Raw genomic sequence first — 6,000 nt, forward strand, 5'->3', positions numbered from 1 at the left:
CTCCACAGTTAGAAATCAGCACTGTGCTTTTGGCCGTGCTTATTTACTTTGCACCTCAGAGCAACACGTGGTTATGGCCGGGCCAGAAATCGTTCCTCATCCTCTTCAGTAGGTTGTTGGATAGTACAGAGAATTATCTTACCCACAACAGATTCATACACTAATAACGTAAATGTTAGTTTTCTATTGTTGCATAGGAAATTGTCGGAAATTGCCACAAATTTGACCACTTAAACCAACACATATTTATTATTTCACAGTTTCCATGGGTCAGATGTGTGCCATGGATCAAATGAGTTCTCTGCTTAGGGTCTCACAAGGCTGTAATCAAAGCGTCACCTGGGCTGGGGTCTTACCTGGAGGCTCTGGGGTGGTGGTGGGGGGACTACCTCCCAGCTCATTCAGGTGATGGGCAGATTCAGCTCCTGTGGTGGCAGGACTGACGCCACATCCTTGCGGATGTCATCAGGGACCAATGTCAGATTCTAGAGGCTGCCCGTATCTCTTGTCACGTGGTTCCCTCCATCTCAAGCAATGTTGTGTCCAGTCTTTCTTCTGCTTCAACTCTCTCTTCTACTGCTAGCCAGAGAAAACCGTGTGCTTTTCAGTGGCTCCTGTGATTAGATTAGGCTCTTTCGGATAATCCAGGATAATCTCCCTATTTTAAGGCCAACGGTTTAGTAACCTTAATTACAATTGCAAAATCCCTTTAGCTATGTAACCTAACACACATATGCCTGTGGCAACTCATTCTAAGTCCTGAGACTGGTGGAAAAATATCAGGAGGCCACTTTTAGAATTGTGCCTACCATAACTTTTTTTTTTTTTTTACAGGTCTAGAAAGCCATTATATTTTAGTCACTTAAAAGACAATGCTTTTTTTTTAATTTATTTTTTTAATTTATTGGGGTGACAATTGTTAGTAAAATTACATAGATTTCAGGTGTACAATTCTGTATCACATCATCTATAAATTACATTGTGTGTTCACCACCCAGAGTCAGTTCTCCTTCCATCACCATATATTTGACCCCCCTTACTCTCATTTCCCACCACCCCCCTTACCCTCTGGTAACCACTAAACTATTGTCTGTGTCTATCAGTTTTTTTTTTTTACTTAGACGTTTATCATTTATATCCCTCACACTGTGGACACCCCGCCCCCCATCCACTATCTCTCTGACATCGCACCGAGCCATCACATTTCCACTATCTCCACTCCCAATGCTGTACTCTGCCTCTTGTAAATGTATACATACCTATATATACATATATATATACGTATATATATATATAATATTATAGTTGGCATTCACTATTGCTCAGCTTCAGGTGTACAGTGCAGTGATCAGGCATCTACATCTTCCCTGAGATGGTCTCCCAAATGGGACACGTGTCAATCGGATACCCTACAAAATCTTTACAACATTATTGATTACGTTCCCCAGATTAATTTTCAAACCCCGTGGCCATCTTTTGGTTACTGACTGTTTTCTAATCCCCTCACCTTCCCCCTTACCCCCACCCCCCACCGCCCATCTAGCAACCCTCAGTTTTTCCTCTTTGTCTCCAGAACTGTTTCTGATTAGTTCATTCACTTATTCTTTTCTTTAGATTCCGCATATAAGTGAGATCATATGGTACTTATCTTTCTCTGTCTGACTTGTTGCACTTAACATAATGTTCTCTACGTCCATCCATGTTGTTGCAAATGGTAAGATTTCTTTCTTCTTTATGGCTGCATAGTACTCCATTGTATAAATGTACCACAGTTTCTTAATCCAGTCATCTACCGATGGGCATTTCGGTTGTTTCCATGTCTTGGCTATTGTGTATAGTGCTGCAATACACATAGGAGTGCATAAAGATTTTTGAATTGGAGTTTTGGATTTCTCCGGATACATACCTAGGAGTGGAATTACTGGATCATAGGGTAGTTCCATTTTCAGATTTTTGAGATACCTCCATACTGTTTTCCATAGTGGCTGCACCAATCTGCAATCCCACCAACAGTGCACAAGGGTTCCCTTTTCTCCACATCCGCGCCAGCACTTGTTGTTTGTTGATTTATTTATGATAGCCATTTTTACTGGGGTGAGGTGGTATCACATTGTGGTTTTTATTTGCATTTCTCTGATGATTAGTGAGGTGGAGCATTTCTTCATATGTCTGTTTGCCATCTGTATGTCCTTTTTAGAAAAATGTCTCCCTTAAGTCCTCTGCCCATTTTTTAATTGGGTCTGAAGGTTTTGTAAAATTTTTTTGGAGTTGAGTTGAGTGAGTTTTTTACAGATTTGTGATATTAATCCCTTATCAGATATATCATTGGCAAATATCTTTTCCCATTCAGTAGGATCCCTTTTTGTTTTATTGATGGTTTCCTTTGCTGTGAAAAAACTTTTTAGTTTGATGTAATCCCACATGTTTATTTTTTCTCTTACTTCCCTCACGCGAGGGGATATATCAGTAAAAATCTTACTCCGGGTAATGTCTGTGAAGTTTCTTCCTATATTTTCTTCTAGGTATTTTATGGTTTCAGATCTTACATTTAAGTCTTTAAGCCATTTTGAATTTATTTTTGTATGTGGTGTAAGGAGGTGGTCCAGGTTCATTTTTTCGCATGTGTCTGTCCAGGTTTCCCAGCACCATTTATTGAATAGACTGTCTTTACCCCACCGTACATTCTTCCTTCCATTGTCGTAGATTAAATGGCCATATAGGCATGGATTTATTTCTGGAATCTCTGTTCTGTTCCATTGATCTATGTGTCTGATTTTATGCCAGTACCATGCTGTTTTGATTACTGTAGCCTTGTAGTATAATTTGAAGTCAGGTATTGTTATACCTCCCACTTTGTTCTTATTTCTCAAGATTGCTGAGGCTATACGGGGTCTTTCATGGTCCCATATAAATTTTAGGATTATATGTTCTATTTCTGTGAAAAACGTCGTTGGTAGTTTGATAGGAATTGCGTTCAATATGTATTTGGCCTTAGGCAGTATGGACATTTTAACTATATTAATTCTTCCTATCCATGAACATGATATGTGTTTCCATCTATTTATATCTTCTTTCATTCCTATCTTCAGTGTCTTATAATTTTCTGAGTACAGATCTTTTACTTCTTTGGTTAAATTTATTCCCAGGTATTTTATAGTCTTTGGAGCAATTGTAAATGGGATTGTTTTTAAATTTCTCCTTCTGATGTTTTATTATTGGTATATACAAATGCAACTGATTTCTGAATATTAATTTTGTATCCTGCTACTTAACTAAATTCATCTATCAGCTCTAATAGCTTCTTGGTGGAGTCTTTAGGGTTCTCTCTATATAGTATCATATCATCTGCATATAATGATAATTTTACTTCCTCCTTACCGATTTGGATGCCTTTTATTTCTTTTTCTTGTCTGATTGCTGTGGCTAGACCTTCCAGCACTATGTTGAATAGAAGCGGAGATAGTGGGCAACCTTGCCTTGTTCCTGATCTTAGGGGGAATGGTTTTAGCTTTTCCCCATTGAGTATGATGTTAGCTGTGGGTTTCTCATATATGGCCTTTATTATGTTGAGATATGATCCCTCTATTCCCACTTTCTTAAGGGTTTTTATCATAAATGGCTGTTGGATTTTATCAAATGCTTTTTCTGCATCTATTGATATGATCATGTGATTTTTATTTTTCATTTTGTTAATGTGGTGTATCACATTAATTGATTTGCGGATGTTGAACCACCCTTGCATAGCAGGGATGAATCCCACTTTATCATGGTGTATGATCTTTTTAATGTATTGCTGAATTCTGTTCGCTAATATTTTGTTGAGGATTTTTGCATCTATGTTCATTAGAGATATCGGCCTGTAGTTTTCTTTTTTTGTGGTGTCTTTGTCTGATTTGAGGATCAGGGTGATAGTGGCTTCGTAAAAAGTGTTTGGGAGTCTTCCCTCCTTCTGGATTTTTTGGAAGAGCTTGAGGAGAATAGGTGATAATTCTTTTTTGAACGTTTTGTAAAATTCACCTGTAAAGCCATCTGGTCCAGGGCTTTTGTTTGTTGGGAGATTGTTGATTACTGATTCAATTTCCGTGGTGGTAATCAGTCTATTCAGGTTTTCTGTTTCTTCTTGAGTTAGCTTTGGAAGGTTGTACGCCTCTAGAAAATTGTCCATTTCTTCCAGATTGTCAAATTTGTTGGCATATAGTTGCTCATAGTAATTTCTTAAATTTTTTTGTATTTCTGTGGTGTCTGTTTTCACTTCTCCTGTTTCATTTCTGATTTTATTAATTTGGGTCCTCTCTCTCTCTTTTTTTAATGAGTCTGGCTAAAGGTTTGTCAATTTTGTTTATCTTCTCTAAGAACCAACTCTTGGATTCATTGATCTTTTGTATTGTTTTTCTGGTTTCTATTTCATTTATTTCTGCTCTGATCTTTATTATCTCCTTCCTTGTGCTCCCTTTGGGCTTATATTGGTGTTCTTTTTCCAGATCCCTTAAGTGTGAAGATAAACTGTTGATTAGTGATATTTCTTGTTTATTTGGGTAGGCCTGCAATGCTATGAATTTCCCTCTTTAGACTGGTTTTGCGGCATCCCGTAGATTTTGGGTCGTCGTGTTTTCATTTTCGTTTGTCTCAAGATATCTTTTGATTTCTTCCTTGATCTCCTGCTTGACCCATTCATTATTTAGTAATAAGTTATTTAGCCTCCATGAATTGGTGTGTGTTCCAGTTTTTTTTCCTGTAGTTTATTTCTAATTTCATAGCACTGTGATCAGAGAAGACAGTTGGTATGATTTCAATTTTCTTAAATTTATTAAGACTTGTTTTGTGGCCTAAGATATGGTGTATCTTGGAAAATGGTCCTTGTGTGCTTGAGAAAAATGTGTATTTTGCAGCATTGGGGTGAAATGCTCTTAAAATATCGATTAAATCCAAGTGGTCCAATGTATCATTTAAGGCTGTTGTTTCCATATTGATTTTCTGTCTGGAAGATCTGTCCCTTGTTGTCAGAGGTGTGTTGAAGTCCCCTACTATGATAGTGTTACTGTTGATCTCTGTCTTTATGTCAGTCAGTACCTGTTTTACATATTTAGGTGCTCCTATGTTGGGTGCATAGATGTTTACTAGGGTTATGTCCTCTTGTCGGATCGATCCCTTTATTATTATATAGTGCCCATCTTTATCTTTTAATATGTTCTTCATTTTAAAGTCTATTTTGTCAGATATAAGTATTGCAACTCCAGCTTTTTTCTCATTGCCATTTGCATGAAATATCTTACTCCAACCCTTCAGTTTCAGCCTGAGTGTATCTTTTGTTCTGAGGTGAGTCTCTTGTATCCAGCATATACAAGGGTCTTGCTTTCTTATCCAGTCAGCCAACCTATGTCTCTTGATTGGAGCATTTAATCCGTTTACATTTAAAGTGATTATTGATAGGTACATAGTTATTGCCATTTTTAAATTTGTAGTTAGATTGTTTTGATCTTTCTTCTATTTACAGAAGCCCTTTTAGTATTTCTTTCAATGCTGGTTTGGTGGTAATAAATTCCTTTAGGTTATTTTTTTCTGGAAAGGTCTTTATCTCTCTATCAACTTTAAATGATAGCCTTGCTGGATAAAGCAATCTAGGTTGTAGGCCTTTGTTTTCCATCACTTTGAGTATCTCCTGCCACTCCCTCCTGGCCTTCAATGTTTCTGTAGAAAAGTCATTTGATAGTCTTATGGCAGTTCCCTTGTATGTAACCCTCAGTCTTTCTCTTGCTGCTTTTAGGATTCTCTCTTTGTCTTTAAGCTTTGCCATTTTAACTATAATGTGTCTTGGTGTGGACCTGTTTGGGTTTATCCTGGTTGGAACTCTCTGCACTTCCTGGGCTTGTATGTTGGTTTCCGTCATCAGGTTGGGGAAGTTTTCGGACATTGTTACTTCAAATATGTTCTCAATCCCTTGCTTCCTCTCTTCACTTGGGATTCCTATGATGCATATATTGTTGCACTTGATGTTATCCC

The sequence above is a fragment of the Rhinolophus ferrumequinum genome, chromosome X (genome assembly GCF_004115265.2).
Source record: "Rhinolophus ferrumequinum isolate MPI-CBG mRhiFer1 chromosome X, mRhiFer1_v1.p, whole genome shotgun sequence".
Taxonomy (NCBI): Eukaryota; Metazoa; Chordata; class Mammalia; order Chiroptera; family Rhinolophidae; genus Rhinolophus; species Rhinolophus ferrumequinum.